General features: G+C 38.5%; 1 protein-coding gene across 2 annotated transcripts in view; it reads left to right on the top strand.

Moving 5' to 3' along the window:
• The window catches only part of APP (amyloid beta precursor protein), a 216363-nt gene that overhangs the window by 22954 nt on the left and 180322 nt on the right, over window positions 1–13087 (top strand). The gene's annotated exons all lie outside the window — the stretch shown is intronic.

The following is a 13087-nucleotide window of genomic DNA, read 5'->3' as shown; positions in this document are numbered from 1 at the left end:
ACATCCAGGGAATGTAATACTAGGAATCGCTGTATTTTCAATAAATCCTCTGTTTCAGGTCACGCATTGTGTGGAGTACCTAATCACTGCAGATTAAAGGTGATGATGAATGCTTGGGTATAAGCCTAGGCCGGGCACAAGCAAGAGGGCCACTGTGTCCTCTCCTGAGCGTTGCCAGGGCTTCTCGATCTGAACACTATGCTGCTGTGCTGTATTAAGTTGAACCCTCCTGACATCTCAGCAAACACTGGGAAGCCATGCCTGCCTTCCTAAGCTCATGGGCAGGAAGGGGAGAGCTGCAGGAAGGCTGCTTGCCTGTAGCTCACTATTCAGCTTGTCTCTTGCTGGAAGGTGGTGGTTACCACTGGGAAGGAGAAGGGCCCGAAGCTGCAGTGCAAGTCAGACCTTTTCAGCTAGTTTGGGTTGAAAGCACTAAGCAATTCTTGGTGACTTTTCTGTATGAAGGTAGTGCTTGAGGTAGTGTCAAGGCTAACATGAAGCTGGAAAACTACCTGCTTGGACATTTGAGCTCTGTGATGCACTCCCTGCCCATGGCAGGGCAGTTGGAACTAGGTGATCTTTAAGGCCCCTTCCAACCCAAACCATTCTGTGATCTTTTTATTCTTTTCTTGCTTTCTCATTGGCATCTTCAAGGAATTCTGCCGAAGTAATTGCGGCTTATATTCTGAACTGCTGCTTCTTTCAGCAACTGAGCGGGGCTGGAGATGGGAAGGAGGGCATGAAGGGAATCTTCTGAAGGTGGGAAATAGAAAGGCAGCTGTTGGCTGCTCTAGAATATCTTAGCCTTTACGTGGAATGAGAGCAGGGTTTTAAGGTAATACGTGTTGTCAGTGGTATTTTGTGCTGTATTTTTAGTGGTACAGTTTCTTTCAACCTCTCAGCATGACAAGCAAAATGCAGTTGTAAAAGACATCAGATTTAAAGGTTTCTTGCCCTGAGATTGAGTGTGGGAAAACAAATGTGTGCAGCTTTCAGAGAGCATATTGTTCAGAAGAGGGAAAAACATCCAGAGAAGAGGCTGTGTTGCAGCTTGGGGCAACTGTTTTGTCAGTGTAGGTCATAAGCAATTTTTAATATCTGCAAATAAATCTGTGGGGAGAACTGGAGAAGAAATCATCTGTTATGTTTTACCATTCTGTAGTGTTCAGATCATGGATAGCTTGTGTACATCTAGTACTCTGGTGAAATTCCTTATGAGGCATCAGCATCCCTGCTTAGAGTCCTTAAGCATTGCAGCAAGTGAAGTAAAATAAACGTTATTTCTGCTTTCACTGCACCTTGTGACCTAGCTAGTCTTAAATAAAAGTTGACAGTCATCTTGCTTGTTTCTCTGTTAGTGCGTAGAAGTAAGGTTGCCTGTACTTCCCTTACAAGGCATCGTAAGTGTTCAATAGGGCTTTCTGTAGTAGAGCTCCAGGCTCCATAACCAAATAAAAATTTTTCTTCCTCTCTGTCAATGGAGAGTGTGTGACAGCTTTCACAATATAATTTATTGTATCTCAGTAAAACAGGGGGAGTTGGGAAAGCATAATAGTGTTTCTTCATTTGTGACGATGATTATCAGGATGATACAGCTGATGAGTTTTACAAAGCAAGATGCTGTATTAATCTTCCAGATTATTAATTTGAAAGACAAATAAAAAATCCCCACTGTTTGAAGGATTGGTGTTCAAAATATCAGTAATATAATGGCAGTGTTGAAAAACAAACATTTTTGTCTTGAAGTACATGGTTTCAACATGATTAAAAAAACTGGGTTATTTTTTTTATTCCCTTAGGAAAGGGCTAATGCTTTGGGGTTTTCATACTTAATGATCTGTGGTGATTTTAGTCAGCTTATTTGTAAGGAAACAGCACTTCATCTTTATTATGTTGTCTTATTTGGATCAATTCTCTCATATCTGATAACAATAATTAACAGTGAATAATTTCATCTGCATTATTTGATGACCTGAAAGTGCCACAGAGTTGATCTTGACCTCTTTCATACAACTGTTAAATTCAATTACTATGAATTTGAAATAGTCGGTAAGGATGTTCATGAGCCTTCAAATCAAATGTCTGTGAGCATCTCTCTACTCACTGTTGTCAAGATCGAGAGCAGCTGCTATCAGTGAGCAGACCTAGCAGAGGGCTCTTGGGGTCTTTAGCATAGCTAAAAACCCCAGAAACTCCCATTCTGAATTTTGGTGTCTAGTTCACCTCTTCAGTCAGTGACTTTCTCTATCCTTGCCTAAATGTGAAACATTTGTGTGAGCTGCTGTTAAGCATAATAACAGCATGTCCTCTCAGGGAAGAGCGAGAGCTATCTGGCACAATTCTTCTCATGTTTCAAAGTTTTGCATAACTAAGCTTGTATGAGATACCTACTGCTGTGTTACCAGAAAGTTATTATAATAACTGGAAGAAAGTCCTTGAATTTACAGGATCTAGTCCTCCCCCATGACCTAAGCAGTCTTGACAGATACTGCTGGCACTCTAGTGCTCAGTAAGATCAGAAATCTGGAACCCATGGTGGTAATACGTATTGTGGATAGGAAGGAGTGAGAACATCAGGAGGGTACTCTGCTTTCTTTTCTGTGAAATCAGAAGGGCTTTTTGTAAAGACCATCTGCAGAAGAATTCAAATGAAGGCTATGTCTTTAAATGTACATTTTTTAGACCCAAAGAACAGTTGCTCTGAGATACCCCACAGGTAGGGTTTGAAAATTTAAATGCATGAATCAGAAAAATTCATGTGCTTCTGTAGCATTGGCCTTCATGTATGGGGCAGTTGGCTCCTGTTCTGTAGTGCTTCCTGCATATTCGTTTTGGGGGGTTTTGTTTTGATTTTTTTGGGGTGTTTTTTTTTTTGTTTTTTTTTTTTTTTTTTTTGTCGTCTTGAATTGCATAATGGATTTTGGAAAGATGTAGACTTATCACAATTATCTAGTGATCTTTCCCAGTTCTTGTATCATTGGAAATTGATTTGATTTAAGTCTGACTGAATTCCTTTAAATCTTATTTTTGGGTGGTTTTGCTTAGCTCTTCAAGGTGAGGAGTTGTGTTCTATAGAAAACTCACTTGCATGGTCAAGCCAGTAACTCCTTTGGTTTATTATTCCCAATCAGATTAAGACTTCTGGCTCCTGGGTGGTGGGTTTGGGGTTTTCTAATTATTTTATTTTTTATTTAGTAATGGATGACTCAAGTATCCTGAAAACAGATCCAGGGCAGGATTTGTTTCAGCATGGCATGTCTAGTAATGCTGTATTAATTACCTTATCACTATTACTGTTGTGGGGAGGTAGAATTTCATATATTTTTGTGAAGGAAGGGTTGAAGGACTGGACCTTCGATTCAACTCAGACTGAATCAAAATCTGTCAACAATCTATTTGACTATGTCATGTGGCAACTGGTATCAGGCTTCTGTACGTGTTTGGAAAGTAATCCAGGTAATTCACTATGTTGTTTAATCCTAGTATTGGCATATTAGTTCCTTTTGGCTTGCTCATGTTGGTATTTTTGTGAGCTAAAAAAAGGTTTGTCTAATTAGAGATGCATTGGCATCTTGGGTAGGGTAAATAATACCTTAGCAAGGTTCTTAAGGATGTGCTCTTCCTTGTAGGAGTCAGCGAGTCCTCAACTTGCTAAACACTAATGGTTAAAGTCAGCAAATGCCAGAAATATCTTGTTAATTCATCTCCACATTGTTTGTGGAACGAAATTGGGAAATTGGTAATAGTAATAGTAATAATAATAATAATACTACTAGTAGTAGTAGCAAGCCATCCAGTGGGACAACTTTCAGAGAAGACTGTGACTCACAGGCTCGACGCCTGGGCAAAGAATAGTTCTGCATCAAATGAAGATGAGAGGGACCTCTGGCATACGTATGGAGTGCTGTAACAGTGCAAAATAGCTGAAACGCTTCGTGTAAAATTAGTGAGTTACATCAGACTTCTCACATGGCTCCGTTCAGGTGTTTGTAGTTCAGCCAAATGGCAGCAGAGGAGGATGCCATTCTGCATAGTTCGAAGAATAACATAAGCAACGTGGTCTGTGGAGCAGTTAATTTAGCAATGTAGGTTGTGCCTCTGTGTTGAGGGCAGATAATGATCTGTAGGCAAAATAAATAATGACAACAAAGTATCAGCCTCAGAGCTTCCTTTGAAGTTCAATTGATGAAGGGTGGAGGTCCTATTTCACAAGCAAAACTTCAGCTCTTCTGGTCGTGGTGAATTTCTGCTCGGGTAGATAAGGGTTTGTTCAGTCAGACTGTAACACAGGAAAAATCTGCTGAGCAGATGGGTTTCAGCTTATGTTCCTTCTTGGAGGAGCTTACAAAATGAACTGTATATTTCCTCCACTGCAGTAATAATTCTGCGGGTTTAGAGTAATTAGTTCAGTATTTCATTGTTGTCTTTCTGCAGTAGGAAAATGATGTAAGCCTGCAGGATTTTGCAAATCTGGAAAATCTGATATCTCTCAAGGAAGTTTTTCAGCAAAAAAATCAGGTGCCTTATATACTTTAGCTCACTGTCTAATTACTATGTTGTCAAAAATACAGGATGTTTTTTATTACTGTGTAATAAGGTAGTCACATAAGAGTCATGTTTGGAAGTGTAATTTGAGTATTGTGGTTTTCATACTGTTTAAAGTTTATTATTATTTATTTTGAAAGTTACAAGGCCAAGCATCTAAACAGAGCCATTTGAAATCATGTTGTCATCTTTTCTGGGACTGTGCTGTGAACAAAGTCTGCTGATTTATCCTTATGGCATCCCATATAGAACCTAAAAAGCATAAAAACAGTGCTGAAAAGGTAATTTAAATAACTTATTTCCTTTCTTCCTTCTTCAAAATCCTTCTAAATGAAAGATACAATTCTGTGAAAGGTACTAACGAGTTTTGTGGAATGGTGGCAAGATGTAAGTATCCTTCAAACAGAATAGCATCCTCTTTATAAACTATGGTTTTGCAGCCCAGTTTTAGCAGGAAAAGTTGACAAAATAAATAGCATAAAAAAGGAGCAAAGATTTTATACAGAAGAAATCTTTTTCTATGAGATGCTTAAGTGAATGAGGCGCTGGAAGTGTGATGAACGAGATGTGAAGCTATCTTAAAGCCAATAGCTACTTCACATGAATTACTGAAAAGAGAAGACTGCCATTCTGTTTAAAAATAAGTCAATAATTTAGATAGCACTGACATTTGAGTGATGTAGTTAATTTGAGAAACTGACATTGCTCAAATGTTAACTTGTTTATCAAATTTCTTGAACTAGGATTGTTCCTCAGTTTTTGACCTGGCAGATATAACTTAAATTTGTTTCATGGGTTGGAGTCTGGCTCTGCATATGGTCATTTTCCATTTCACATCATTCACTCTTTTGCAAGAAAAAAGGTGCTTTAGTATAAATGAAAACTAGACCTTATTTAGGACTCTTGTGTACTTGCTCTCAGCTTGTAGTCTCAATTTTACAAGAGTGAGTTTCATGGGTATAATAGGATGCCAAAAGTTATTACTGAGCTTGGAATAGTTCTGTAGTCTGTTGTGTTGCTGTGAAATATACTTACTTTTTTCTTATACTTCATATGTTTATTTGAGATAAGTGATGGTGGCTCTGAGCGTTGGAGTAGAATTCCAGTGCTGGAATTAGATGGTTTGCACTGAACGATTTCAGTGCAAAACCTTAATTCAGTTCTGTAAAACAGATTCTTGCATTTGTTTTGGGGTAATGACAGGCTTTCAGGTGATGACATTAAAAGGCAGTATCACAGCATCTCTGCGTGGCTGGGCATACCAAAAGAAATCATAACACTTGTCATATATATTGGTGTCATTAAACACTTCTTTTGTCAAAGTTGCACACTTGCTGGATTCCATTTTTTTCTTCTTTTTTCCAAGTTAGATGATAGAGGATATTTAATTCTGACAGGAATTGATGTGTTTTCTAATTTTGTGTGCATTTGGTTTTGTTTTGTTTGTGGTTTTTTGTTTATTGTTTACCCTGCTGCTATTAGTCAACACATTATATAGCCATGTAAATGAGTAAAGATTGTTCCAAAATCTTAACTGAAGAGCTTGGGAGTAAGATTGGCTTTTAAGAAAAAAAAAGAAAAAAGAAAAAAGAGATGCTGATTTTTGTAGCTGAATTTTAGTTTTTCAAAGTCTCTCGCAGGAGCATGAAAGTGTTTGCATGGTGAAGCTGGACAGGGTCTGCAGGGGCCCTAGCTGGGGAAATCCTTCCTCTCTTGGGTGTGTGCTTGCACGTGCCTATGCAGGTCTGTTCTTCGTTACAGATATGATAGCAAAATTGCTGCTGAAGTCTTAAAAATATCTCTTGTGAGCACTTGGTTGCTGGGTTGCTCGGCCCTTTGGGAGAGAAGCACTTACCTCCCATTTGCTCCATGAGATACCCCTGTAAACTCAGCACTTAGTCCTGGCGTATTTTTTGTTTGGTTTTGGTACTTGTTTCGATTTCAGGGTAGACCGATGCCTGAGCCCTGGGTTCAGGTAGCATTCTACCAGTACTTGGAACATGACCTGAGGGAAGTGTTAAAACTAAGATGTATGGAATAAATACAGCATGTGTATGGAATAAATACAGCATGTGTAAAGGGTGTGGGCGGGGACAATGGTCGTCTGCCAGAAGATAGTTTTGATAGAACTATTGCTTCCTGTGCAGCCTTGGAGACAGGCTTGCTTTTAACATATTTGTGGAGCAGGCAGTCCTTGAGCTGCTGTGGAGAAGTGGGCAGTGCGCTGTTGTGATGCCCTTTTGGCGTTGCTATTTATGAAGTATGCCAGGAGGACCACACACAGGTATTTACACTTGGCTTAAATAGGTTATAGTCAGGGCAAATAAACATCTCTGATTTTCCAGGAGCTTTTCAGTGGAGTTTTTTGTTTCTCAACCACATTTCAGGCGCCTTTTAGTTTACAGAGTGCTTGAGCTTCTTCGAAGCTGATGGCTTTTTGTAAAGGACATGTGGGTCTTCCCAGGGTTTTCTATAGTTAGGGACATGGCCATTTTTGTTAGTGTTTGCCAGAAACATTTGTCTTCAGAAGGGAGCAACTATACTGAGCTGTTTCACTGAGCAACCAGTAAAATGTTTTTTTGGCCTATTTCTGTAGGCTGTTGACAACAATAATTGCTGCTGCTGTTTGTATATTAACATTATACAAGAAAACCCTGTTTCTGAATTATTCATGTTGATTTTGACAACCTCTTGCAACACTGTTTTTCTCCAGGGAGAAGTTGAGCGATGGAAAACTTTTCTTGGTTTTGACAGACAGCCATCTTAAAGTTGTGGGGAGACAATAATTTGGTATTTCCTCCCTTTCTAATTTGGGTGTGCTTCCCCCCCCCCCCCGATTGTGTTTATAAGAAAGGGATTTTTTTTTTCCTTCATTATTTATCTACGTGAGCAGGATTTTAAATATAGTCTTTAGAGTATTTGTGTTCTGCATAGGTACCTAATAAAACTAGGAGGAGAACTAGTGTTATGGCTTAAATAGGAAGTCTGGCAGTCTGTATTCTGTTACACTCTGCTCTAAAGTTGGTGGTTAACCAGTGGGCAAGAAGCCATGGATTTGTGTCTGGTGACATGAGCCTATGTTAGCATGATATTTGGCGGCTTTGAACTGTAGACTTCTGGAATTGAGGAGTGATCTTCACTTGTAGGGTGCAGCAGACCAGACACAGTCGAGTGGAAGAAACGTGGTCTTTCCACTGGGGATAACAGGGTTATATCTAACGTTTTCCTCACTGAATGTGTGAGGCCAACCAGAGAGTCCTTTTACGATCAGTAACTTTAGTTTTAGCTCTGTTCGTCATATGCAAAAATAGCTGTGACCAGCCCCACTTCAAAGATAGAATTTCTTTTACTTTGTTAATAGCCATAGAGGAGGCAAACTGCTTTGCGTGCAAATTGGTACTGCTGCAGTTTAGTGAGAAATCTCAAATTTCAACCTGAATGTGGTATAAAAGTTTGGAGGAAGTACAGGCATGGGTTGGAAGGGTGGTGTGTTACTTAGGTATGCTTAATTCTTCACAAATTTTGAGCCCCCTTTTGATTTGTGTTGTCAGCAGAAGTTACTAAACCTTAAAATTGTAGTCACTGACTTCTCAGTTGAAGGTTTGGAACTGGTGTTAGCATTAAAAATGGCAAGCAGAGAAGGATTATTTTAATCACCTCCTAAAATAAGGAGGGCATTTGTTGTTCTCTAGTATGGAGGTTGTTATAGAATGTCCTCTCCTTGAAAGTAATTGCAAATGAAGCAATTAATACAGATTAAATACGCTTTGAAGGCTTATGAAAGTAGCTTCAGGTTAGCGTTTGCAGAATAAAACAACCTAAATCATGGTAGCCATCTTGGGGACCTCTGGGGAATGTTTTTTGATGTTTCGATGTTTAATAATAGCACATACAAGGTCTGATGCTTATTTCCATATTATGTTGTAGTCCTTAATTATAAGTTAATAGTGGAGCTGTCTGGAGTGAAGTTGTGTTACTTTGGTCCCTTGGTGGAAAACCTCTTGAGGGTAAAACCTTGTAGCCTATGTTTTCTGAGTGTAGCCTTAGTTGTGAAAAAAGCCAACAGTTGTTGTTGAAATAGGGATTATGAAAAGCTATTAGTGAATACACTAATTACTTTTGTAACTGCGGAAAGCAGTGACAGAGAGAGTGAATGGGGAGAGAGCTATGCCTTGTGTCTGAAATAATGGTGTTTGATAGGAAAAAGCCATTTGATGTTCAGATTAAATGGTAATGGGTTAAAAAAAAATCACACACTTTGATAAGGTAAAATATTCCTTTTTAAATTTTGTAATTAGATAAACTTCTTTCGGTCCTCTGTATTCTGCTACCAAAATCCTTTTTGAGTGTCTCAGAAACTGTATAAATGGCATCCAGCATGCCTTGTGGATGTGGAGTGTGTGGATGTACTAAGGACCCTTTGCACCTCTTCTCAAATAATGTGTTAAATTACCAGGGCTGAAGGTAGGAAAGCAGCTGCACCTCTGTACCTGTATGTATCTTAGCATGGGAAGGAAACAGATTCCTTACATATTAATCTCTTAATGCTTGCATGATGGGTTTTTTCTTTTTTTCCCTGTATTTAGTTTGATATTTTGATATCAAATAAGTACTTCGAATGATTCTTTTCCCTCTCAAAAGAATCAGAAAAATATCATGAAGCACCTGTTTTCAAAGATGGGCTCCAGTAATTAAACAAGGTCATTCAGGTATCTTTGCCAGGACTTACCTTCTTTTGTCCTAAACTATGTATTTGACACAATCTGTTGGGAAAACAGCTGGGTTATGTCCCCTTTTCTTTCCTTATCCAAAGCAGTTATAACCAGTAAGCAGTTATATATCTGATGGGCTTTCTCTTATGGAGTTGTCTTCTGATCCCAGTCTCCAGTGTCAATTAGATTTATTTCTTTTTTTATATCCCCGCTTATAGGATGAGTTCTTACTGTGTTTTCTCTTTGAGATTAGGCAAAATACCAGGAGTCTATATGTGAAAGGTATTTTAACTTTCATTACTGTCATAATATTTTAAGCGCTTCAGCATGTAGCTGCTCATCGGAAGGAAACATGGCAGAGGAGCACACAGGAAAGTGCACACAGCTGGAGGTGAAATGAGTCTTGCGGCTGGATGGCAGGCCCCTGCGATGCTGAAACTCTGTAAGGGAGAACTTGCTGTCAGCATTGAGCATTAGCACGGCTGTGGATCCTTTGTTTCTGAACTTGTACCCTTGCTACACTTTCAGAAGTTAAATTAAAAGATGTATAGCAACTTAATAACTTTGTTTTCTGTATTAAAAAATGTCAAGCTGGTACTTGAACATCTTGTGACATATTAGACTAGTGTATTTATACAGAGCTCTAAATAGTGTACGATCGATTGAGGTAATCTGTTTCAGAATCCTGTAGTTGCCATTTTTAAAATTCAGGTAGTTCCCATTCTAGAAATAGATATATGATCCAGATGTTGTGTAAAAGCAATGAGTAGTGTTTTATTTGAAAACTGGGTATACGGTGAAAACCAAAGCATAACTTTGGGTTTACTGTGAGACGACATGCTAATTGGTCTGTTATTTAATGATTTGCCAAGAGGCAGGGAAAAAGCACATGCTACTTCTCTGAGGTCATATGCAAAATAGACAAAAATAGTATGTGATTACAGTTTTGTTAATAAGCTTGGAGATTTTTACTTTTACAGAATACTAATAAAGCAAATAGTTGCTGTTAATGTCATTTGTGTCACATGAGTTATTCTTTGGGAGACTAATCTGCCCAAGAGCTTTAGGATTAGTCAAGGAGAGATTTGCCACTACAGGCGTTATTGTAACAAACTGGACTGTAGCTTTATGTTATTCAGCATTACTGGATAGAAGCTGCTTATCTGTGTAGATCAGTGCTCTAGATGATTTAATTGCATTGTAATGCAGATGATTTTTCTTGTCAGAAATGAATGTAAATGAATTAAACCATTGGCTGTGAAGAAAACGTGAATGATACATAAAATTCTTCACCAACTCACTTATTTTAGCTGGATATACCTTTGATGTGACCAGTGATTCATGAATTCTTGTATTTAAAGTATTATGGCAGCACGTAGGGGACACATGACCACATCTAGTTTTATCTTACTCTCCTGCCTTTTTTTGAGTTGTTAATTCGTCTTTTGAAGTGCATGTGTTTTTTAAAAAGTGCTACTTCCTTTCCCTCCATTCCCCAAAATACTGTTGTTCGGTCCCCTTTGTGATAAAACTGCTGTTGGATGTCTCTGTTAAAGTCAATAATAGTTTATTGGGTTTTACCTTATCAGTAACTTACACAGACTAGAGAGCTCTCTTGAAGTCAGTTGTTAGCTAAGTTTAATCTTTTATTTTTGGCTTTTAGTTTGGTTTAACTTGGCAGTGTTAGGTTTACAGTTGGACTCAATGATCTCAAAGGTCTTTTGCAACCTAAATGATTCTATGATCTAAATGCTTAGTTCTGTTGACAATGTCTATTTATTGCTCCAATATTTTGTTATGATTGGAAACATTTAGCTGTCCTGATCGATATAAAGAAGTGCTGTGCAGAACAGTTCATTAGTATGGCTCTGCCGGCTCAAAATATAGAAGGCTACATGTGATCATGACTTGCTCTGGTGAGTTCATTAAGCTGGGAGATGTCAGGGAATGAGATTTTAAGTAGCCAGTCATACGTTGTCATGTTGTTAAGAGCTAAACTGATAGCACTCCCAGTAAATGGTCACTTTGTTTTCTACCACCTTTAGCTGTCCTCCTAGCTTCCTTAAGTAAGAGAAAATAACCAAAAGCTCCATATTATAAAGCCACTAGGCAAGGTCTCCATAAAATTACAATTTAAGATTTTGAGTGAAAAAAATTAGTAGATCTTTTACAGTATGATTGCTGTCTGCATTATTAATTTAATAGAGATCTCAGTTGGAGGAGCTGACTGTGAGTAGATTTCACACTCAGACGTGTCACCTGTGGAATGACTCGCTTCTGTTTTTACTGAAATTTTGATAGGGTTGCGATGCATCTATAAAGAAAAAAAATCATTAATTTGGAGGATTTTTTGCAAGTATTTGATATAGATGTGTCAAGTTTGAGATGTTCTCCAGTTTCTGAAGATGTTAGAGGGAGTAAGCCTGTGATAGTTTCACTAATCAAAGCAAGCCAGACAAGGTGTCATCCCAGTTACTGGAAAATTCTCTAATTACCCGGTGGAGGGACAGTGATGATTGACTGTTAAATTGTACAGTGCTTACTCGTTCCACTGGAAAAGAGAAATTGAGATAGAAAAGGGAAATCTGTGCCAACAGAAGTGTTCCCGAGGGCAGGAAAATTAATGTTCTCTTCTCAAAAAAAACAAACCAACACCCCAAACCAGAACAAAAAACCCATGTCTTAATTGTGGCATTTTAACTAACAATGCTAAGCTAATATGTTAGAGTAGTTAGATGCTGACTCTGCAGTATTTCTTGGTGTGATATTTTTTTATTATTCATGAAGTTTTTTTGTGTTTGTTTAAATAAAGAGTGGGGAAACTAAGATAAAGGGTTTGCATACTTCATGTAAGACAGTAATTCTGTTTCTTAAGTTTTTCATTAATTTTTAAAATGTTTTTAATTTCCCCCTTGAGAAGCCTTCTAGCTAAAGATTAAAAGTTAAAAATAGATACTTAAACCTAATTGCATACTCTGATGTACCTGAAGTGCAGCGTGCTTGCCTTAGGGACATGTGGGGCAATGGAGAGCCATTGACTCCTGTCTTCAGGAACTTAAAGAGGAGATTTATCTTTGTGTTGTGTTTTCTCAGATGGTAAAACTGAAATGAGTACTTTGAGCTTATACCTTCTGATGCTGGCTACATGGGAGAGCAGAGGGCTGAAAGAAAGAGCTCTTGAGTTGTTTGCCTTAATGCTGCAGTCCCATGGTAGGGATTTAAACCAGTGTTGAGGTTTGTGGGGGAGGAGTGTTAAGGTGGTTTATAAATACGTATAATGAGGTGGGAAGCTCATAGATATTCCAGAATTGCATTGAATTGGGAAATAGTTGAGGGTGTCTTTGATGTTTGGCTCCGTACCCCAGGACATCGGGTGTTTAAAGGGGGGCGGTGCTGAGTCAGGGTGTTGCGGGCAGCGCACCCATAGGAGGTGAGGAAAAGTATTTCAGGTTGCCTGTCTTCAGCCTGGGTGTTTTAATGCTTGTTTGGGTAGAAGATAGTCTGTAATACTTGCTGTGAGCGAGACCTTTAGCAGTCTCATTTTGATACCACCCCAGCCACTGCATTTTAAGGTTCAGTCGAAACACAGCTCATATGGGAACTGCTGCTTTTAACCCACCGTCTTTATAAGGCATGGTAAAATACAGCCTGTGTGCTCAACATAGAAATGAACTAGAGAGGGTCTCGAAAAAAGATACATTGTGGGTTTTTTTAGGAAGCTCTTGGGAAAAACTTTTTTGTTAATTGTTAGTAAACTCTTCCCCTCAGTACACCAAGTGTGTTTGGAAAATAAAATTCTGTAATCATGCTTCAAGAACGATCATTGTTCT

Source organism: Strigops habroptila, chromosome 2 (genome assembly GCF_004027225.2).
Source record: "Strigops habroptila isolate Jane chromosome 2, bStrHab1.2.pri, whole genome shotgun sequence".
Lineage (NCBI taxonomy): Eukaryota > Metazoa > Chordata > Aves > Psittaciformes > Psittacidae > Strigops > Strigops habroptila.
This window is presented reverse-complemented; position numbering and strand designations above follow the sequence as displayed.